Source organism: Psammomys obesus, unplaced genomic scaffold, assembly GCF_907164565.1.
Source record: "Psammomys obesus unplaced genomic scaffold, mPsaObe1.curated_primary_1811, whole genome shotgun sequence".
NCBI classification, from domain to species: Eukaryota; Metazoa; Chordata; class Mammalia; order Rodentia; family Muridae; genus Psammomys; species Psammomys obesus.
This window is the reverse complement of record NW_026587216.1, coordinates 17,542,062-17,566,474: the sequence shown is the minus strand read 5'-3', so window position 1 is coordinate 17,566,474 and position 24,413 is coordinate 17,542,062. Positions and strand designations below refer to the sequence as shown.

The 24,413-nt window shown below is 44.2% G+C and overlaps 1 protein-coding gene across 2 annotated transcripts in view; it reads right to left on the bottom strand.

Annotated features, from left to right (window-relative positions):
* Positions 1-19,557, bottom strand: part of Pag1 (phosphoprotein membrane anchor with glycosphingolipid microdomains 1) — a 136,225-nt gene extending 116,668 nt beyond the window's left edge. The window contains exons 1-2 of one of the 2 annotated variants that reach the window (XM_055603214.1): positions 19,155-19,557; positions 11,399-11,548 (exon numbers count right to left, since the gene is read on the bottom strand). The gene's annotated coding sequence lies outside the window, so the exon portion shown is untranslated. The remainder of the gene's footprint in view (positions 1-11,398; positions 11,549-19,154) is intronic. The other variant, XM_055603215.1, reaches the window with a different exon arrangement.
* Positions 19,558-24,413: the final 4,856 nt, after the last annotated feature.

Below are 24,413 nucleotides of genomic sequence, written 5' to 3'. Positions count from 1 at the left end.
TCCTCTTGCCCTTTCATGTTCTTCTGCCCACGCATTTCCCAGGAGGCTAAAGCCCACATCATGATGAAATGAAATCTTCCGGACAAACCTGTTCAATATCCTATCTACAGAAGAAAGTGAAGACAGAGCCAACCTCACACATTCAGGTGGATGCAGACAGGTAATTTACAGAAGCAAGTGTGTTTGCAGAGAGCTTTTAAACATGATTTGTGATTATCAGTGTGCTTTCCGGTCAGAGACCCGCTTCCCACCTCTCGCCACCATCTCCACAGCTCTCAGTTCGAGAGCCACTTAAGAAATAAATGATTCATGGCAGCTGGAAGCAGGATATTTCTCTGCAATGCATAATGATTGGTTTTGTAGTCCATGAGTGATTAAAAAAAAATTGCTACCCTTTAGTCCTTTTCAGTCCTTTTAGTGGGAAAAGGGCATACAGAAAGGCCATACAGATCAAATACCTTCTTTGTAACATAGACATTTTCCGCTTGGATCTACACGTCTAGCTTTGAAGAATAAAACTAAATTCTTAAAAGAAAAAGCTTGCAAAACTGTACACTTCCAGTTGTCCCCCAAGATGGGTTCCAGAGAGCCATGTTTGAGAGAGAGACTAGTGTCGTCTGTGAGACATGCTCGCCTGTGGAGGTTTTCTGAGTTGTGTGGATATGCTTTTCTGTTTACACACACACGAGGGTCTATTTATGAAATGGGGCAAACTGTTTTACCAGATTTACCATGCACCTTGGGCTAGATGTTTAACTGTACTAAGCCTGCTTCCTAATTTGTAACCTCAGAACAATAAGCTTCTCTCACAGCTTCTTCTTGTGAGAATTAAGTGGGATATTAAAGAAAGAATACAGGGCTCAGATACAATTCTTCTTGAAGACTGGCTCGTGTGTCCCTGTAGAGATGTGCTACCTGGAGGCTTCACGAAGCCTGGGTCCTGCTCTGTTATTAGATAAACACAGACCAGGAAGTTGTTTTCTACCTCTCTCCTCCTTCCCTTTCCTTTTGGAGCTAGGAGCTCATATATCACAGGCTAGCCTCAACTCCTCATGTGGCAGACCTTGAACTCTTCTCCTCCTTCCTCTATCTCGGGAGTGCTGTGGTCATAGCCCTGTGCCACCATACCCAGTTTATGTGGTGCTGGTAATTAGACTCAGGTACACACAATTGGATGACAAGCACTCTTCCAACTAGGCCACAGCCCTGGTTGGGAAATCATCATTTCTAACAAGCATTTTAGTCAGTGCTGCTTTCTCACCGGGTTGAGCACAGAAGGGGTATCCAACAGCAGCATTTCAACACTGGTTTGGCATACTATGCTCTCTATTCGACTCTGACTCTTGAGTTCCTATTTCTCGGTCTAATTCACCCGGTATGAATTAGATGCTACCCAAAACACAAAGCTGGCCAGAACACAGGTCTCACCCAGAATGCTTTCTTGTTTGCTGAGGTCACGTGGCTGCCCAGGACCTAGCCAAGAGAATCCAAGGACTGGCAGTGGGAGAAATCAAACCAGCCAGGTGGCCACGGCTGTCACTTACTATATCCATAATCCCAAGATGAAACTGAAAGCAAGCAGAAAAATGGGAGGATGCGGAGCTTTTCCTTCTAATTACCTTCCATCATTTTCCAAAAGTCCCACTCCTTCCACAATGATGACTCTTCCTCTTCCTCCTCCTCTTCTAGATTTATTTTATTTTTTAAAGATTTATTTCTGTATTATTTATACAGTGTTCTGCCTGCATGTACACTTACAGGTCAGAAGAGGGGACCATATCTCATTATAGATGATTGTAAGCCACCATGGGGTTCCTGGGGGTTGAACTCAGGACCTTTGGAAGAACAGCCAGTGTTCTTAACCTCCGAGCCATCTCTCTAGCCCCAATTTATTTTATTTTTAAATTATGAGTCTGTGTGGGTATGTGAACATGAGTACAGGTGTTCATGGAAGCCAGAAGAGGGAATTAAATCTCTTGGAGCTAGAGATGCCTCTGTTGTGAGCTGCCAGACTTGTGTTCTGGACACTAAACGCAGGACCTCTGGAAGAGCAGCAAGCACTCTTAACTATAGAGCCATCTCTCCAACTCTAGCAATGGATCTTAACTGGACAGTACTTAGGTATTTTGAGTACTGCTAATTATTAACATCAGCTGTATCCTACACTTTTCAAATCCCATTAAAATTAAAGGGTCTCACAGCAGGCCCTTTAATCAGAATGACTGGGCGGGAACTAGTCAGCAAATTGTAGGCCTCTCCATAGATGCTAAAGTGTAGCTAGTCTGGAACACTCACAAAAAAAAGAGCATGTCTAACACAGACAGGGGTCAGGGAGAGTGTGTTTAAATGAGGAGTGAATGTGTAACAGAGACAAGGTGGAGGTTCTGTGGGCTGTCAGCTTTTTAATAATGGAAAATGTTTACCTTACACCCAACAGAATAGCTAAGATCAAGAACTCAAGTGAGAATGCATGCTGGAGAGGATGTGGAGAAAGGGGAACCCACCTCCATTGCTAGTGCGAATGTAAACTTGTACAACCACTTTGGAAATCAATCTGGTGCTTTCTCAGACAATTAGGAATAGTGCTACCTCAAGATCCAACTATACCACTCCTTGGCATATATCCAAAAGATGCTCAAGTATACAACAAGGACAATTGCTCAACCATGTTCTTAGCATCTTTATTTGTAATAGCCAGAATCTGGAAACAGCCCAGATGTCCCTCAGTTGAGGAATGGATACAGAAATTGTGGTACATTTACACAATGGAATACTACTCAGCAATTAAAAACAAGGAAATCATGAAATTTGCAGGCAAATGCTGGGAACTAGAAAAGGTCATCCTGAGTGAGGTATCCCAGAAGCAGAAAGACATACTATGTAGTATATACTATGTAGTATATACTCACTTATAAGTGGATATTAGATATATACTATAGGATAATTATACTAAAATCTACACATCTAAAGAAGCTAATCAAGAAGGAGGACCCTGGGTAAGATGCTCAATCCTCATTTAGAAAGGCAAACGGGATGGACATCGGTAGAGGGAGAAAACAGGAAACAGGACAGGAGCCTACCACAGAGGGTTTCTGAAAGACTCTACCCTACAGGGTATCAAAGCAGATGATGAGACTCATAGCCAAACTTTGGGCAGAATGCAGGGAATCTTATGAAAGAAGGGGAAGAAAGACCTGGAGGGGACAGGAGCTCCACAAGGAGAGCAACAGTACCAAAAAATCTGGGCCCAGGGGTCTTTTCTGAGATTGATACTCTTACCAAGGACCATGCATGGAGATAACCTAGAACTCCTGCACAAATGTAGCCCATGGCACCTTGGTGTCCAAGTGGGTTCCCTAATAAGGTAAACAGGGACTGTCTCTGACATGAACTCAGTGTCTGGCTCTTTGATCACCTTCCCCTGAGGGGGGAGCATCCTTATCAGACCACAGAGGAAGACTATGCAGCCAATCCTGATGAGACCTGATAAGGCAGGGTCAGATGGAAAGGAAGGAGGACCTCCCTTATCAGTGGACTGGAGGAGGGGAATGGGAGGAGAAGAGGGAGGAAGGATGGGACTGAGAGGGGATGAGGAAGGGGCTACAGCTGGGATACAAAGTGAATAAACTGTAATTAATAAAAAATTTAAAAAAATAATGGGAAATGTGGTAAAACAAAGAGATGGCTGCAAATTCAGGAGTACACATAGCAAGAGAAAACAAACATAATACCAGGGTAGGATGAGAGCATCTCCTTCTAGAGCTAAAAGGAAGAGGGCAGTTGTACTTACGAAGACGTTATCAGACTGACAACTACCGGCTAATGCTAGAGCAGCAGCTGGCTCTGGGCTGAGCTACCCAAGGGCAAGCCTGCCAATAGGAAAAGTGGGGCTCATGCTTCCATAACCAAATATTGATATTCAATACTCACGGCTCATCTCCACTATGCTGGTGAAACAACTAAGAGCATGACAAGCAGAAGCAATTAGAGAATAAAAACAATAGAAACAATTAAGTTATTGCAATCCAGTCCCCAGCACAAATACCTGAGGGCTACAGAAACACCCACAATACCACCTCACCTTACTCCCTCTGGTGACCTTTAGCGTTGCATTGCCATTTTTAATTAAAAGTTGTAATTAATTCTTGGAATGTTTCACATAATGTATTTTGTGATTCTATTCATTCCATTACCCCCAACTCCTCTCAGGTCCATCCTCACCCTACACACCCAACTTCATGTCTTTTTCAAAGAGTTCAGTTTATACTGTTTGCATATTCTTTGGCCATCCACTGAATTGTGCTTGACCTAGCAGGGGCACACCCTTAAAGAGAACTGACTTTCCCTCCCCTGGAAGCTCTCAGGTGTCAATAGCTCCTCAATCAGTGATGGGGTCCTGTAAGCCCCTTCCCTCTCCTTGCTGGAATGTTGACTCGCTTGACCTTGGACAGGCAACCGGAAGCTCTTATCAGTGCTTGCGTGATGGTTCTATATAGCAGAAGGCAGCCATCTTGGATGGTCCTGTAAATGCACATATTTTTTCCCCCTCTATCATTGATGTGATAGTATACTTGGCTCTCTCATAAATGGGACCCACAATATATAGTATGTTTTTAATCATGGATTTCTACATGAGAGAATGCACATTTACTCGTAAAAAGGTAAACTTTACTTCCAGGTCAAAATTTGCATTCACATTCATAATGGGTTTTCGGCAGGGTAGGGTGCCAGAAACAAAATAAAACAAAACAAAACATTTCCTATCCACCTGAGCAAAACCACTAGAATATGGAAATTAACACAGATGGAAAACGATGAGAAAATGACTAATGAGGCTTATTTGGTATCATTAGGCACATTGTCTTACAAGACAGTGATAAACTTAAGAATTCAGGACATGCCTTGGTGTCCTCAGGCAGTGCCCTCCTGAGCTGTGAGTCCAGAGAGACCCACCCTTCCCATCATGCCCCTGACATTCTTGAGCTCTAAGTGCTTTTATTTACCTCAAGAAAATTTTTCCGAGTAGAGTCTCTTCCCCAGTTTCCACGTCTTTCTATACTAAATATTTTGTGGTAGGTGTGAAGGTTGTCAAGCTACCTGAAATGACAGCGGGGATTGTGGCCTATGGATTTCTCTTCATGAATTATTAAGTATTCATGTAGTTACTTTGTGAATGTGTGTGTGTGCATGTGCACGCACACATATGTACACATGATCATTTTCATACATGTGTACATGCGTGGCCTGCAGTCTGCATAAGGTATCTGCCCCTATTGCTCCCTCCTTTGTTTTTAAGAAGAGTCTCTCTCTCTCTGGCCATGGAGCTCAATGATTCGGCTATGTTGGCTGGCAGGTGAGCCCCTAATGTGGCTTTTCACAGGAATATTTGACCTTGGAACCCAGGTCAGACAAGCGCCAGGTCTGGCAAGCACAACTGAGCCTTTTCCCACAAACAACAGTAAATCTCAGCCTTCCCAGGCTCCAGTGCTAAAGTAGGTGAGCGTGGCTACAATCCAGGCTTATCACAAAGAGGTGAAACCGCAAACCACAGCCTGGCTGACCATAGCCTTCATTCAGTAAAGCACACAGCTGCCTTGGCGCTGTATCAAGGCTGACAGGAAGCTAACATTACGGCTTGGTCATATAAATTGCACATGGGATGAGGGGGCAAAATCCTACGGCACCCTTGGGTGTTCTCAAAAAATCCTATAAGGCTGAAATGCAAGAGAAGGCCTAAAAGCCAACATTTTGGAAAACTGAATGAGTTTCCACAACATGAATTTGATGTTCAAATGAAGCTCCAAAACTTCATTTGAACTTGTTTGGGGTTTTCTTCTGTGCAGCTAAATGTAAACATTCATTTACTTTGATATAGAAAAGACTGTGTTTTCCAGATATTAACAGTATGTGAAATGCATTGTCTTTCTTTCTTTCCTTCCCTTCCTTCCTTCCTTTTTTCTTTTCCGCGTTTGTATTGCCTTTCTAAAAGCTGGTTTCTGTTTGTTTCATTATGTTTTTCTCACTATGTATCCTTGGCTGGCCTGAAATTTGCTATGTAGATCAGGCTGGCCTCGAACTCACATAGATCCACCTGCCTCTGCCTCTACCTCTTGAGTTCTGGGATTAAAGCATGTGCTACCAAGCCCAACCTTCATTTGTTTGTTTGTTTAAGACTGGGTCATGCTATGGGGCCCAGACTTGTGTCAAACTCACAATCTTTTCCTCAGCCTCCACCTCTTGGGTGCTAAGATCGCAGACACGTGCTGTCTTGCCCACAGCTGAATCTTAAAGCTGAATCTTAAAGACGTTTGGCACAGGATAGGTGGCTTTTGCACAACTTCCAGACAAGCAAGTTGTCCAGAGTTGGTTCTTTTGTTTTACCCTCAAATCATGCAGGCATTCATCTGACCTCATTTAGTGATTTCTGGTGGATTTAATTAGATAGACTCATAGGGTAAGCAGTGTAGGAGAGGGGGTCATAACCAGGGAGCAAGAGAGAGAGACAAGCTGAAAGGCATGCATGTGATCCACTCTCAACTGCACTTAACACAGCTGTATCTTCTCGGCTGTATGTCTTCACTTTAGTGAGCATTTCCAAATCTGCTCATAGTGTGCAAATGGCACGGGAAACATGACCAATGAAAAAGGGATACTAACTTTGAAAAAGAGATGACAAATTATATTTTTACTGGTAAAACTTAAAATTCCAAATGAAATGTTCAGAGTGTGTTTTTTTGTGTGTGTTTTGTTGTTGTTGATGTTTTGATTTTTTTTTTTTTTTCTTTTTGGTTTTACAAGACTGGGCTGTCCTGGACTCACTTTGTGGACCAGGCTGGCCACAAACTCACAAAGATCCATCTGTCTCTGCCTCTCTGAGTGCTGGGATCAGAGGTGTGTGTCACCACACTCAGTTGTTTTTGTTGTTGTTGTTTTAGGGTGAAGCAGAGAGAAAGACACCTGAGATACAGAACTGACATTCATGGCTGCCAGACCCAGCAGAAGGCATGGAGATGCACTGTGACAGGCCCAGGAGCTCCTGCTGGACCTGAGCAGCTGAACTACGGCAATAGCTCCTCAGCTCTGTTCCATCAGGACAGACTCTCATGGCTTATAGATCACACCTCCAGCAAGAGGCGAAACACAAAAGCCTTCAATTCAGAAAGCAACACTCTGTTATGTCAACACCCCCTTCTGCCTTAATATTTCAGACTAATAGCCCTGAATGGGAAGAGAAGACAGTGATTGCTACGTATTCCCAAACACCTAGAGAAAATGAAGACTGCTCCCTGTACATGACTGTACAGTGTATACAGAGAACACAGCAACTTCCACATGATTACGCTACGATAAGTCATGAATGAAATAATCCTAGATTGCATTTATTGCCTCAAATTACAGCATGCACCACAGAGAATTTAAAGTTTATTTATTTAAATTTCAAATTTCTTTAAGGGTCATTTTTTGCAAGGAGAGTCCAAACATGAGGGTAAGGGCTGTGCATCGCTGAGAACCCAACAGGTGTGCATTATGTAATTACGCTGAATGAAACAGTCTCTTTATCAGCACCGTCTAGCACATTTCCATCTGTGTGAAAAACGTAAAGCAAATTAAACAGGCATTTTCCATCTTTCAGACGGCGGTCCACTGTCAGCACTACAGACATTTTGGGCCATAACTTTCTTCACCATGGAGTAAGTGAGATGGCTCCGGGGATAAAAAAATATCTCTTGTACAAGCCTAATGACCTGAGTTCTATCCCAAGATTCACAGTGGAAGGAACCAATCCCCCCCAAATTTCCTGTAATCTCCTCAAGCATGTTGTGGACATTAAACACACACACACACACACACACACACACACACACACCCCACTTAATAATCAGAAGAAAAAGACTTTAAAAAGTCACTAAAAAGTTCTTCACCACAGTGGGCTGTAGACTGTGAAAAGCACACAACTAGTGCATGATGATTCTCAGAGCAGAGGAGAAAAGGTGCAAAATTCTCTTTATTCTGTTTGTAAGTGTGGAGGTGTAAGAGGATTATTCCAATCCAAGGCTGCCAGTTTTCAGGATATGCGGAGCTGTGAAAATACATACAAAATGGTCTAAATGCCAAATGCCCTATGGCTATGAACAGTCTGAAAGAGGCATGCTCACAGCCAGCACTGGGCTGTTCATTATGAATTGTGTCTAAGAGAACAACTTTGAAAATGCTGTTGAATATTTATTAAAAGGAAAGATCTATAATAATTCAGGTTTTGACATGCTACTATTAACATCTGGTTGGAAAGGTTATGAACTGTGGAGGAAGAAACCATTAAGTTTATGAGTAGGGTTAATACATTGTGTGTCACTGTTTTTTACTGACTGCCCTGCTATTACCTCAGAACACAGCCTGAGATGCCGTTATTCATGCAGAATTTTTTTTTTTTAAAGACTCTATAAGCATTTTAGTCCCGTTTCTACTTTAGAGATTCTAGGAGTATTGCTTTGTGTATGTGTTGTTTTATGTTTACTTGTTTGTTTCTAAGACAAGGTCTCCAGGCTATCCTGGAACTATGGAGACCAGGCTATCCTTGAATATGCATTGATTGTCTAGCCTCTGCCTCCAGAGCACTGGGATTAAAAGTGTGTGCCAACATAACCAGCTGACATTGAACATTATACAAAGATAATGCTTAAGCTCAAGATGTGCATTTTGGCCAACAAGACCAATATAGTAAAGTCAAAGAAAAATATGAACACTATAAAAATATGTACAGTTACTTATGATAATTCATCATAATACTTAAATACACCTTTATTCATCATTTAGCAAAACAAAGATGAGGGGAAAGAGATCTAAAGGCAGGCAAGAGACTCAGAGACAGCCCCTACTCCAATTGCTAGGGAACCCACATGATGACCAAGCTGCACATCTGCCTCATGTGTGTAGGGGATCCAGGTCCAGCCCATTCATGGTCTCTGGTTGGTGGTTCAGTCTCTGTGAGTCCCCATGGGCCCAGTTGAGTTAACTCTGTAGATCCTCTTATGGTGTCCTTAACTCCTCCAGCTCCCCCACTATTTCCCCCTTAACCCCCACTTTTCCACAAGATTCCCCGAGCTCCGCCTATTGCTTGGCTGTAGGTCTCTGTATCTGTTTCCATCAGCTGCTGGATGAAGCCTCTCAGGAGACAGTTATGCTAGGCTCCTGTCTATAATCAAGGCAGAGTAGCATTAATAGTGACAGGGGTTGGCCCTCTCCCATGGGGTGGGTCTCAAGTTGGGCCAGTCATTGATTTGCTATTCCCTCAGTCTCTGCTCTATCTTTATCCTTACACTTCTTGTAGGCAGGACAAATTTTGTGTTCGAAGGTGGCTTGGCGTCCCCCTCCCTCCACTGGAAGTCCCACCTGCCTACTGGAGGTGGCGACTTCAGGCTCCAGATTCCCCAGCTGCTTGGAGTCTCAGCTAGGGTCACTCCCCTAGACTCCCAGGAGCCTCCCTAGTCTACAGATGTTCCCCACTGATTTCCATTCTCTCTCCAAGTTGCCCCATTCTCTGCTCTCCCCATAAGTGATCCCCATCCCTATTCCACTTTTTTATACATTAAAAATAAATAGTGTATTATGTTAATTCCTAACACTCAAAGAGGCTTAAGACATTTGCATTCCCTCCTGTCAGTCCCTTCATAAGCGTATCTAGATTTAGGACTCTGAAATTGGAAGCATGGAATTCCTAAATCCACTAAGCGACAGACCATTCACACTATGCAAAAACGCTGTACTCAAACTCAACTGTGCACATAATTATAGTATTCAAATGAGATCACTAATTTAGACATGTTCTATCATGTCAAGTATAAAGAACATAAAAATGTATGAGTGAAATCTAACAAGAATAAGAAAAAAAAGAAAAAAATGGAGCTACTCTTTTTTTTTAGGAAATGAAAACTCATAGTGCATGGTACAATACATTCATGGAAATATTAGCAGGAAATCCAGCTTAACTGTTCATGTCAGTGAGTGAGTTAAAAATACAGTGGTGTCAAGTACTTAGACAGAAATCGAACTCTGTGCTTTGGATTACAATATTTGCATTTGGATGAAATTGGAACACATGAGGCATGAAATGGACAAATTAATCTTCATTCGAATTACCTAACATATTATTATAAAACTCAATAAAATCATATGTAAAATAGCATAATACTTCACATTGTTATTTAAATTTTCATGTGGCAGTATTGTAATTTCTCACCGCAATGGATTGAGCCTAGCATGCTGCTGTGTGGAACAGTCATTACAAGAACTAAGATGGGTCCTTAACATTTTTATCATCACTTTAGGATTTATGAATGTCTCATTATTAAAAAAAACGGCATCTCCAATAAAGATGGATCCAATGGATGTCACAGAAATATCAGCCCTTTAGATTCAACTTTTCCTGCTGAAGCTAAAATGTAAAGTTGGCACCATCAAGCTTGACATTGACATTTAGGGATGGCATTGACAACGGCCTTTGCTACTTGCTAGAAACTGCTTTCAACTGCACACCGCCAGCTAGCAGACTCCTAGGGCACACTGTATGTGTAAAATTAAAAAAATGCAACACCCTAAACTTTTTCAATGGTTATGAGAGTCCATGTCATGACTCATTATACACATGTGCATATGTAAAATTAAGGAAATTAAAATTTTAGACTATTCAGAGCCAAAACAAAAGTTGTGAAACAGACATCATTAGAACTGTACAACATCATCTTTGTAGCACTTGGGTAAAAGATGATGCCAGTGTAAGACTTCAGCCTTAACATAACAGCTTTATCAGGAAGCCAAAACAAGTTACATTGGTTTACATGACCAGAGCTCTCAAGAACATTAAAGGAAACCAACAGTTTAGACCTAATTTGCCTGGGTTTTGTCTGGTATGCTTGAACCCACAGAATGCACGTAACAGAACGTTTCTCACCCACAGCAGACACTACAATTATTAAGAAATAAATTTCCACTGTAGCACAAAGAGCAAATTTAACTATAATAATTTCAGTTTAAAATACTAGGTCTCTGTGCTTTATAGGTAGATGCCTTTTAAAAATCAGCACCAATACTAAAAAAAAATTTTTTAAATGTTTGTTTTATAGAAGTAAACCTTATTTCCCCCAGCTTAATTAGACATATTTGTATAGAAAACCGTTGGTCCATCAAATAGAGGAATTTTAGCCAACACCAGTCCCTATTGTTGACACTTTAAGCAGATTAACTTGAAAATAAATCTTAAGGATTCCCCATCCCTCCCCCAAGTTTTCCTTTGGTAGCAAATGACAAAGAAATACCATAGAATTGCCTGAACTCAGAATTTGAAGCCAGAACCCCTCGTTTTGGGTCTGACAAGCTTTATCATTTGGCATCTGGGTCTTACCCTCAGTCTTCTGGACTCTATTTCAGGGTTACTGGTTTCTATAATGCCGTGTAGCGGTGTGAATGTGAAACGCTCTTCCTATAGGACCAGTTCTCAACCTGTGGGTCACAACACCTTCAGGGGATCACACAACCCTTCCATGGGGGGCACCTAAGATCACAGGAAAACACAGGAACGCACGTTACCATTCACGACAGCAACAAATACACAGTTATAAATTAGCAACAACATAATTTTATGGTTGGGGGTCACCATAGCATGAGGAACTGTCTTAGTGAGCCTCGGCCTTAGGAAGGTTGAGAAGCACTGTTCTGTAAGCTCACACATTTGAGTACTCGATCCTGGCTGGGGGCGCTGTTTAGCGGGTGGTGGAATCTTGCTGGAGGAAGTGTGCCACAGGGAGTGGGCCCTGAGGTTTTAGAGATCAGTTCTGTGACCTGTCCTCTTTTGGCTTCCTGACTGTAGGTGCAATGTGACGAGCCACCTACTGCCACCGTGGCACCTCTACCAAGATGGACTGCATCGTTTCTGCCAGGTATTTTGGCCCAGCATTAAGAAAGGTAACTGTGATAGGGAGGTTTTTTACGCTTAGTTAAAAATTAAAGGACAAAGCATTTGAGGACTGATACATACAACAGGAATGAAAATACAACAACCGTGGTTGATAAATACTCCATAATATCTGTAACATAATGAGGTCTATTTTCATAAAATGAGTGAAAATCAAGCAATATCATAGATAGAATACTTCAGATAATCTAATGGGCCAGACATATTACTGAACTATGAAAGTACTGGTACAAACTTGTCAACTTTCTAATGACACCATCCATGATAAAAGCTTAGCTTTTTGTGAACTGTCACTTGTGTCCTTTATCACTTCCCCTTTCAATGGGCTCCTTCAAGGAAGCAAAGGAGGTGTGCTCCTTCAGAACCACTTTGATGTAGTAAGAAAGCTCCTCTCCCATTCTTCCCCCTCTCCCAAGTGTCTGTGTTCCTCTGTCCACATCAGGGTAAATTAATGGAAAGGGAAAGAAAACATGACAATTGGACTTCAGAAGTAGACTGAGATCCAGGATCAAGCTTTTTTTGGTGATCTTATTGCAGTCCTGAGTGCCATCCCCATCCACCATCCAGAGTCTTAATACTGATGGAGAGGAACTGAAAGCCCCCATGCCCAGTGCAGACACTGTAAAGGAAAGACATGCTGCCCTCGGTGGCGTCTTCCTGTTTCACTTCTCTGTCGTGTCCCTGTCTCCTCCACTCCCCTCACCCCCAGACCCCACCCCCCCCCGGCTACCACTTAAGCAAGCACCTCCCCCCGTTCCGCCCCCTGCCTTTTGTCCCTTTTTTTTTTTTTTTTTTTGTCAGAAATTTCTCTCACTTAAACTTTCCATCCCATCTTCTTTTCATCTACATGCCACCTTGGCCTCGTCTTTACGTTTTTATTCCACATATTCTCTCAGGCAGACAGCAACTTCAACAGCCATTTCAAATACTCAGCTATCTAGAACACAGTGAGGCCTATTCTTGTAAAAATAAGTGAGTCCTATTATATACCGAATATATCAGATAAGGCAATGGACTAGATACACTGATAAACTACAAACGATGAACCTCCATTTGCAACTTGGGGGTTGCCCCGAATTTTAAGCCACAGTCTGCACAGCATCTCTAGGCTCTGGTGCATGCTGCTGCATAAATCCACACCTTCTTGTCACCTTCTCCTGTGGGATGTTCCATCCTCTGAGCTCACTGGCATTGCCAGTGGAACCTCGATATCTTCAGTTATCTGAACTAAGCCATCTGGGGGTGCTCATGAAAGTCTCTGCCCCCTCCTAGCCTCTCTGTCTCCCCAGAGCATCTAAACCCTTACCAGTCTGAATTCAAAAAAGAGAAGCTGACATGCTCAGTTTCACCTGCAGTCCCAAGCATGGCCTCCAAGTCACTTCACAGAGTGGCCCCAGCCTCTACTCTCCAATTCTATAACCACCTCTGCCATATCAATTGTTCCCAAACACGCTGACTGAGCTGCTGTTTTACAATCCACTACCCAGCTCAGCGACATCATCAGACTCACTCTATGCCCCGAACCACATGGTACTCTGCTACTCCTATAGATTCAGACTAAGCACTATTTCCTGAAGGAAAACCACACGCTGGTTTTTTAAAACTCCTGTATTTTTATTAAGTCTTTCCTTTGACAATTTTAAGGAGTGAGATTTCCCTGATATCTCATCTCCTAAAATATATATCTGATAAATGTCCAAATGAGTATGTGTCCCTCTCACAAAACTTGATGCAAACACAGCCAAGCCACTGGTGACTGGTTAAGTACGGATTAGTGGCTCACAGCTCTTTTCAGGTGTCACACATAAAATCATAAGGCCACTTGGTACAGTTTCCTAGTGCTGAGTGCAGAGGGCGTGGGGAACTGTGAATTGCTGTGTTAGCAACTGGCCTTTTACTAAAGAGTCGCCTTGTTGTGCGGCTTTATCGCCTTGGGCTTACAGCATGTGTTGCTTCAGGTTCACTTTCCCATGGTCAACACAACTGGGGGGATGAAGCAAGGGCACATGCTAGAGGGCTGGAGTGGGCGAAGCAGCCCACAGTGGTGGATGGAGTCATAAACACTCAAAACCAGATGCACGAGGAGTCCTCCGAACACTCTTCATCCCTCAGATAACAAACTCAGAGAAGCTTGATACACGCAGCCCCACAGCTGGCTAGGCAAGAGGACGGATGACACAGTGCTGACGCAGTCACACCTTTTCGTCCTTTGAGGAAGTCAGTTGATGCTCATTACTTGCAGATAAAGGGCCGATACGATGTGTTGGGCTGGACCTAGGGAACTGGAGAGGGTGGACTAAAGCTGCCAGCACTTTAAAGTCCACTCCGTAAGGCTCACAGGGGTTTTAATGCTCTGTATTTTAATAAAGGCCACGGTCAGGTCAGAGTGCCTGTTCCTTGGCAGTCTACATTTAGAGAAGAGAAAACAGTTTTAAAACAAGTTTTTAATCACTTACTGGTTTGAAACTCATCCAGTCTTATGGTCTCGCATAAGAACAGAAGAGCCATCAATATACTATGCCTGAATGCTATGAAGATGTGACTAACTTTTAAATGAAAAAATTGAAATGATGTTGGTTCCAATGCGAAATCAAGAGGGGGTGGGGAATGGGGCAGAATGCTTGAGTAGCATGTGCTGGGTTTGACTTTCCGTTAGTCAGTCTGTCCCTGCAGAGGCAATATCTCAGCATGGCTTCAGGGGCTCTGCTTTCTATCTAGACTGGAGTGAGGATAGTGACACCACAGACATGGGAGCTGGATGCTCTTCCTCCGAGAGGACACACTTTAATCCCTACTTGTTAGATGTGTGATTGCCTCTCCTGTAAAAGCCATAGTCGTGCCACAAATGACAGATGACACTGCTCTAACTCAGACCTCTTAAGATTTAAATAAACTTTAAAAAAATCACTTGAGAAAAATCTTAGGCCTTTCCACTTCTCCTTTCTTCAAGGACAATGATGAAAGCATCTGACCCCAAACACAGATGAAGTAAGTATGCCTTGCCACCGGAAGCATTCATGCTTCTTACTTACAAAGTAATGCATGGCTTTTGCTCTTTCTTTTTCATGAAGTGAAATGTGGTTTCTGAGTTCTAGCATAAATTAAGCTTAAGCTCTACCTCGACAAAGCAACAGAGATGGTACCTCTTGTTTAGCCAATCCCAGCTCTGGTCGGGAAGGTTTGTAACAAGTAAGATTGTACATCTCTACTACCTAACACATTACCATAGCTCAAAACCCAGAAGCAGCAGGATATTCTGTAAGGAATACCAAAAAGTTCTGAGCTCTCCTTTTTCTCACAAAACTTACTAATGTAATCTTGGACCCATGACCTTTCTAGACTCGTTTCTGCTTCTGAGAAAACACTACAATACCAGAACTACCCAGAAGGCTGGCGGGAGGGTCGAAGGAAATACTGTAGGTATTGCTGCCAAGGCAGCCACCACACAATAAGTGCTCCAACTCTTATCAGAAAGGATGACCAGCAGAGACTAAAAAGCGGTCAAATAAATCATGCTCAAGGCTGTCTTCTCTCAAACCCACCCATGACCTCGAACTCTGAAAGGACCTGATCTTGAGGTGCAAATGCCACATTGCATATGAACTTCTTGCCTGTATAACCATGAATGCGTGTAACTCCTGGTCAATCCATACATTGCATGAGGTAAGATCAGAATCAACTCCCAGATCCACAAATACAAGTGAAAACTCAAAGGAGTCCCCAGATTAGAGAAGGGTAAATGGCCTTCACTTATTAAAACTGTCTTGCATATTTTGTACCTAGGCCTTCTCCCATCCAAGTGCTAACCAGGCCCAAGCCTGTTTAGCTTTAGAAATCATATATGATCATGTACGAGGGGTGGTATGTCTGCATGCTGTACATGGGTCCTTCTGACAGCAAAAGAAAACTGATATCGGGAGGATTCCTCGAAAATTTGTAAGTGGCAACAGAAAATCCACTAAAACAATCACAAACAGAAAATAACCGTGTGCAAATTAATTTCGCAGACCTAGCTCAAGTTATAGACGTGTTCCAGGGAGACATTTGACCAGAAATCCTAGAACAGGGAACAGTTGAACTACATCTATGGACTGAGGCAAAGGGTGTATGTTTTCTTTGAAAGGAAGGGGCAGAAACACCAGCAGAAGGTGCCAGAGAGACTCAGTTGGTGGCAGGGGTTCTTTTTGGCACACTGCAGCTGTGCAATTGTGTCTACAGGCACACAGAAGCTACCTACTGGAAACTCACTCTTGAGAAGCTTTAAGGAGGGGGAGTGAGGGAGGGAAGAAAAGAGGGAGGAGGAGGGGAGGAAGGGAAAGGGAGACATATTGAGAACACCAGCCAGCACTGAGCATCTAGCTTGGAGTACCTTTTAATGGTAGATACATTAGCTAGCAGGTTCCATTAAACACTGAATCACCTGCGGTACTCAGCTGCCTAGGTGCTTTCTATAGTAATTAGACTTTAGTATCTAGAAGGTAAAAATCAAAGGGCAGAATATGATGGCATGTAGGTGAACCTAAGAAAGCCATAAAAGTATCATGGCCACTCAATTACTCCAGAACTCAGAGGAGAAGCTCAACAGTCCATAGAGATTTCAAACCAAGATGGCTCATACGGAATCCCTACCACAGCTCCCCATGGCTTTGAACCTAAGACTGAAGGAAGCGTGCCTATAGCTGTGATGGGTAAGCGATTTCCATTTTAGAACACTGAATCCAAGCTAAGCCTAGGGCCCCACTCTGGGCCTGAGTGGAGTTGTCCCACAGACGCTGGCCTATGCTCAGCGACAATGTGGACTGCCCCCTGCTTCCAGTAGCTTGTCCCATGTGGACCACCGGGGCAACTACACAGGCAGGCAGGAGGCAAAGCAGAGAGCATCAACTCCAACGTAAAGCAGCAAGTTACACCAAGTTTTTCCTTTGGGTCTATGAATACATAGATAAGAAAGAAGGAAAGAACAGAATCCAGTTTCAACCGAAGGCAAAAACACCATTATCGTTCTCACAGTAGCATGAAAGGGGGCTTGCACTCAGGGCCGGGTATTTAACAGTGAGGACAATAATAATAGCTTCCACTACAAGTACTGTTTAGCAGTTTGCATACTTTAAACTTTAAACATAAACTCCCCATGGAGAGAGAGGATAACGGCCCACCCACTTTGCTTGCAAGTTGAGGCAGCAGGGTCAAAGAACACAGTTTCCAACAGGCATGTTTAAAATGCTACCTCTAATTTCTGTTATTTGATCTCACTCAGCCTCAGTTTCCTCCTCTCCAACACCGAGACAGAGCCACCCTTGAAGGCCCTCGGGGAGGTGCCGCTGGAGACAGTAAGTCCAGTATTAACATGTGGCCAGCATGTTTATATCCTCTCTCCTATTACACATGTGAACTGCTTCTACTGACCTCCAGCAACAGCTGTTTCGTGTCTACGGCTTATCCCAAGACAAATTTCCTTTAGCAGCAATGAAATTTTTTCCCAAAGTCAGCCTAACATACTTGACACCAGCTCAATACCTTCTCACGCTGGATTCCACTTAAGCCCCACACAACCCAACAAGGGAGGCACTGCTATTACAAACACCCATTTTACAGATGGAGACACCAGGGCACAGAACTGTGCTACCTCACCCAGATGCAAAACCAGCAATAGAGTCAGCAGCCTGGCTTATATTTAAATCAGGTGCCTGTAAACTAGTTAGTTCATCTTGTTTTAGTCACTGAAACACACACACACACACACACACACACACACACCTTTTTCTAAAGGTCACCTAGATAAATCTTACATCGACTTACATTCCTGAGTTTTTCTTTCAAATCCAAATTCATAGATGTATTTTCCTCTCTGGGTATTTCTTTCTATCTATGGATACATACCTATCACAGGGCAGTTGCAATGTGAGCTACTTGGCAAATGCAAAGCCTCCTATGGCAGGTACTCTAAATACTATCTTCCCTTCTGATATTCACTGCCTATCAGCCAGACAGCAGAGCTGTATGGTATTTCAAAGAATTCCTTTTATAAATTTAATCAACTCAAGTATTAAACATCAATGGCATTAATCCATTGCTCTGCTTAAAAGGAATCTCTAGGGGGCAGCCGAGAAAGAAAGGTTAAAGATTTCTACCCTTCAAAGTAGGCCACTGCAGCTACCTATAAATCATGCTCTTTGTTTGTTAAGATAATTAAGGCCATCAGCGCACTTAACTTTCAGACTCAACAATTGTCTGGTCTGAACAATCTCCACTTTTCCTAAAACAAAAGGGGATGTGTTCTAACGGGGGTTCTGTGCATGCTCTCTGTACAATGTATGGTATTTCAAAGCATGATTTATGTATCTAATTCCTTGAATTGCCTTGAAAAAAAAAAAATACACCGAATCCTTCCTCCCATGCTCCCTATTGGGAGAAGACACTCCAATTTAAAGAGTGCCCGGTTTCTGACTACAAACCGCTATATCATGTCAACATTTTCATTAAATACGGTTCAAGCCGGACTTGAAACAAACGGAGTGAAGGCACAGCTGCAGCCCCTGCAGATGCGAAGTTATCCAGCCAGCAGGCTTACATAAGAGATGCAGGACAACCCGCCATCGTCTGAATCCTGTTTGAGACTTGCCCACATTCTTAAAGCATATGAATTAAAACGCACAGAGAGCTTCTCTCATTTTCTCTGCCTTGGAGGACAAAACACTCTGTTGACGTCTAAGTTGTTTTCTCACAAGGACTAGGCTCCAATTATGGGAGGTTGGCAACTTCTGCCCTGGGTTAGTGTGAAAAGCTTGCAGGCCTGAGCAGCAAGGTCTCGGCTTCTCATCTCTATGCCCGTCCTCCCAGGGGGTGTCAGCAGAGCCTCCCAGGATGGAGGTGGCCGATGTCCCTGATCCCACGCCGCGCAGAATCAAGGAACTCGGAATGTGCAATTACCGGCGGGTCAAATGCCCTCGGAGCACCTGTCTCTCCTAGCACATTTCCAACTGGCGCATTCGGCAGAGGCAGGAGCCAGCCCTGGACTCCAGCCTTGAGTCCTCGAGTGCCATGCCCCCTCCTCTGCAGCCAAGTACTCCCTCCTCCAGCCGCAGCCCGGCTAACAGGAGGTGCCACCTCGGCCTGGCACGACAGGAATAAAACCAACCTGTCCTTCCCACGGTGCCTGCAACTTCAGAAACTACAGTCAACTTACCGGCTCGCAGGAGGCAGGGGTCTTCTGGGGCTTCAGCGAGCTAAGAAGCGCTGCAACTCCGCCGCACGCAGCCCGGCTGGCCCGCGGTGGCCGGTGGCAGCGGGCTCAGGACCCGCCAATTCCCTGTCGCCTCCGCTCTGCGACGGTGCACTCTCCCCGGCGCACCCGGCGGCCGCGGCGACCCGGACTGCGCCGGGGACCCGAGCAAACGCCGTGGCGGCCGCCAGCCCTGGAGAGCGGTGCTCCGAGATCCGGGTGCGTGTCTCCCGCTCCGAGGGAATGCGACGCTACGGAGTCCCCGCACGGGAGGCTCCGACACGCTACAGAGCCGCCGCTCCTCCCGGGAGGAGCAGTCACAGCCCCCGCGCGCCGGGCGGGAACCGCAGTCCGCGCTGGACGCCGCGCCGCGGAGAATGACAGCGCCGAGGCGGAGCGGCGCGCGGGGCCCAGTGCGCAGGCTCGCGGCTGCTGCGGCACGTCACAGGGGGCGGGGCTAACGGGCGGGGTTGGGCGGAGCGAGCGCGGTGGGGCGGGGTCCGGGGGGAGAGGTTAACCTGGCTACCAGCCGCCGGGTCAGGAGCTGGCGATAGCTCAGCTCAGGGTTGGAAACCTGGATAAAGCTCTGAGTTTGTCTCCTGAGCCCATTGTTCCTTAACGAGCGCAGGGTATCGGAACCGCCTTAGGGTCCCGGGACCGTCCACAAAGGTCAAAATTAACTCAGTTGATTGCTTAACCCCACCAAGGGCTGCAATTTGTGGGCCGCCTTCTTTCACTTTGATCGCGTGTGTACGGTGAACTTGAGCTTGTCAGAGCCCTTTGCCCTGGGTGCACTCCTGAATAAGCACGAGAGAGGTGGGGCCCAGGTATGCAGGTTGTAGATAACCTTGCCTAAAGCTTCGCAAGCGAATCTACTGGTTGTTCGGTAATACGGCGCTGCCGGTGCAGCTGCCCATGGAGTCGGGAGAATGGAAGATTCCCCATTCCAATAGGGTCTAAGATAGGCCGGTGCTGCAAGCCTCGCCCCCGCATCCTGGCCGGCTTAGAGGGCGGAGAACCCTGAGCAGCTCCTGACAGTGTTGGTCCGCCTGAGAATCAGCCGGAAGAGCTTTTAACTGGGGGAGGCGGGGGGGAATACATTCCCAAGGTGTCTCCACAGCCGTTCTGGTTCAGCCCTGGAGATAGGGGTGGGAGGAGTGGGGGGTTGGGTGGTGGACTCTTGCCTGTAACAAGCTGTAGATAACTGTGACAGGGGTTTCGCTGGCCTCCAGCAACCTGGAGTTGAGGCTTGTCTGGTAACAAATAACTAGACCAGATGTGGAGCTCAGGTCTTCGGAATCCAAGTCCATGGTATTCTAAACCAATCAGTTCTTTGTCTGAGTAGTCCACTTTTTCTGCACGTATTAAGAGGTTTTGTTGTTTTGTTTTTTTTTTTTTAAACAACAACAAAAAGCCTGTACAAGTGATGTTAAACACACAGTCATTCACTTTATTGAACACACATGTTTCACTTGTAAAGGTAGCGTGAAGTTGGCTGGCTAAACAGGCTCATTATGAGCGGAAGGGTGGGAGTAGGAAGCGGAGTGGCTGAGCAAGGAATGTTAATATGTTGCAGAGAGTGTGTAGATGTCAGACTAAACCTTCAGCTTGGAAAGGTACTTTGGCGATAAGAATGCAGGATCCAGCGTGGTGTCCTTTTTCAGAGGCGAGGAGCTCCGTGGTTCAAGAGCTTGTAAAGGCGTGGATTTCACTACCAGGCTGTCTTGGTTGCTTTTCTCACTGCTGCGACAAAATGTTTGGCAACCGCAACTCAAGGAAGGAAGCTTTAATACGGAGTCAAGGGCTGAGGGTACAGTCTACCGTGGTGCCGGAGGCGGCCCGGCACATTGCATCTGTTATGGTCCCAATATCCCAGTCCATGACACTGCCCATGTTCAGTGTGGCTCTTGGCTCCTCCGTTAAACCCCTCTGGAAACACCTTTACAGACACACCTAGAGATTTTTTTCCTAAGAGAATCTAATTCCTGTAAAGCTAACAAGAGGAACCATCACAATTACCTCACTGAATCCCACAATAATCTTCTAAGTTACGTATGAAAAGTTGGTATCTATTTTACACTCTTAAAAATGCATTCTGGAGGGCTTCATTTCTGAAGTGCTTGCTGCAAAGGCAAGAGGATCTGAGTTTGGATCCCTAGAACTCTCTTAAAAAGCCAGATGTAAAAAAAAAAAAAAAGCCAGATGTAGCCGGAGAGGTGCTGGCATTAATCCCAGCACCTGGGCGGCAGAGGCAGGCAGATCTCTGAGTCTGAGTCTGAGGCCACCCTGGTCCTCAGAGTGAGTTCCCGGATGGCCAGGGTTACACAGGGAAACCCTGTCTCAAAGATAGATAGATAGATAGATAGATAGATAGATAGATAGATAGATAGATAGATAGATAGATTAAAGTAAATAAAGCCAGAGGTAGAAGCACACATCTGCACCCTTGGACCTGGGATGTGGAGATGCAGTGATCCCTGGGGCTTGGTGACCAGGCAGTCTTACTCACATCAGTGACCTCCAGGCTCAGTAAAAGCCCCTGACTCAGAAATGAGGTGGAGAGCAATTGAGGAAGACACCCAGCATCAACCTCTGATGCCCACCTGTGAACATGTATGCACATAGGTGACACGCATAACTAATGAAATAAAGCCAAAGAATAAGCAACAAGAAAAAGCCCACCCCAGGCATCATTTGACTGTTCTGGCGGAAGCATGGTTCAGATGTCAGATGTCTAAGGAAGTGATGGAATCTTGTAAAGAAAATGCTTCCTTACAAAGAAAATGCTCTCCACATATTTTTAAAGACTTTGCCAAAATTTTGAGTTAGAAAGGCTTTCATTTTCTAAGGAGGAAGTGTGCCTGTGTCTCCATCCAGTTTGGCAGCTTCATGTAGTGGGGTTGCAGAATGGTTTCCAGAGCATTATAGTACTGCTGTTACAAAGCACAAGTCTTGCCAGGGATTTAGAAGGGCACCACTCAAACTTTCCCGGGACAAGTGTGATCACCATCCTCATTTTACCTGGGAGGAGCGACTGAGAAGAAGGCACTCATCCCAGCAGAGGTCTCCAGCCTCTGTCTCTCTCCCCTGCCCTTTTCACCAAACGACACACTGCAGATTAGTTTCCAAATTGTTCATATCAGGATCTACAGTCATCCAATGAGAACTCGAAGACAAGTCTTGTAGCGAATGCATAAACTGCACTCCCAGCCTGGGAAGTTTTAGAAGCAACTGTATGATATTGATATATCCTTCTACAGAGGCTAGCCTATCCCAACTGTATCCATACTCCCTTGCGATTATAAAAGAAGTAGATGAGTTCATAGAAAGAGAATTCCTTTAAAATGAGGTACCTGCTACATCATAGATAGTAAATTTTTTAATGACTTATTTATTTTTATTCATTTGTATGTGAATGTGCTTTGTGGGTTTATGTGCATCGTGTGTGTAGATGCCTAAGAAGGCCAGAAGAGGAAAGTAGATCCTTTGTAACTGGCATCACAAGCAGTTTAATGCTGTTGGATGTGGGTGCTGGGAATTGAACCTGGGTCCTCTGTGAAAGCACCATATATTCTAAATCACAGAGCCATCTCTCCACTCCCTGGTCCAGTTTTTCAGTAAGAGTAATTTAACAAAAAAAGAAGTTAATAGAATGAATCATGTTGGAACTTTTAAGTAAAGAACTCCGTGTTTGTTACTTTTCCTATTGTTGTGATAAAATAACAGACAACAGCAACTTAAGGAAGGGAGATTTATTTGAGATCACTGAAAGGTACAGCCCCTCATGGTGAGGAAGGTGTGAAACAGCTGATCATGTTGTATTCACGGACAGAAAACAGGAGAGATGCGTGCTGGTACTCAGCTTCCTTTCTCTCTCTCTCTCTCTCTCTCCTTTGTCCATTTTATTTACTCTGGGACTCTAGCCTATAGCAAGCATGGTGCCACTTGAACCCACGGCAGTTCTTCCTTCCTTGGTTGAAGCTCTGTAGACACCTGTCATACACTTACATGGAGATGTTTCTCTTAAATGATTCTAAATCCTGTAAGTTTAGAAAGACCTTAACCATCACAAAACCACAGTTATGCTAGCTTTCCAAGGCACCAGCAACTCCATCTAAAATATTTATCTGTGTAGCATTTATTGACTTCAAGCGATCCATGGCTCAATTCTATAAAAAATTAATTAGTATGTCCCACTGCCATTGTGTTTTGAGCCACTATTATTGACATTTAAGACATGAAACATATAATATTGTCTTAGTATTGATTGAATCCTAGTATTGACCATGTTTGCATTTTGAATTTATTTCTTGTTAGTTGCCATTGTGTGTTAAGAATAGCAGATACATTCTCTCTCTCCGAGATTTGTATTTCTTTTGGGCTAACAGAGCCTGCTCTTTCAGAATTTCTTCTTCCAATAACCCTAAAAGTGTCACTCCTGGGGTTTTCAATTATACACACTAGCAATAGTACCGAATCTATTCTTTCCCCTTCAAGAAGCTATGCCTAAGACAGATTTCCTTTCTTTTAAATTAAACTATTTCTGCTAAGAATCACAGGATTATCACTGAGCTAAGGCGTCTTGGCTGGAAAAGTCTTCACCTTTATTAATTATATTTCTTGATTTTTTTTTTTCATTTTGAAGGGATTCTTGGACATGAAAATCTCCAGTTCTGCCTGCTACACAGAGATGATCCAGATGAGAAAACTGGGGAAATTCAGGGTGGCTGACAAAGCTGGCAGAGTCGGAAGCAGAGAAAATAGATGCTGCCCGGTGAAAAGCTTAATAGAAAACTCTATACATAGTGTGCCTGACTTTTGAATACAGGTGATCTCATTCACTCTCTCATGCCTTGAACACTTGCAGTGGCAAACAGTGTCACTGGAATCCATAGCTGAATCTCTGGTTGGGTTCAAGTCTATCTTGTTTCCTGAGAAACCAGTGTCTTGCCCTGCTGTAAGAAACCTATGGAATTCCAGTATGGCAAGTGCGCAGATCTAAAGCAGTTTATCTTGAATGTAGGCACATGAGAACAGATGAATATAGTGAAAAGATGATCAGGACAGATGAGGAAAAGCCTGCTAAAGGAACTTAATCGCCTCGTGCTGTACTGCAGAGTAAAAGAAAGAGCTTACAGATTTGCTACTTTCTATTAGAGGGGAGAACACTTATGACAGCAAGAGACAGTTTTTACAGAGGTAAAAGCAGAGACTGTTTTCAGA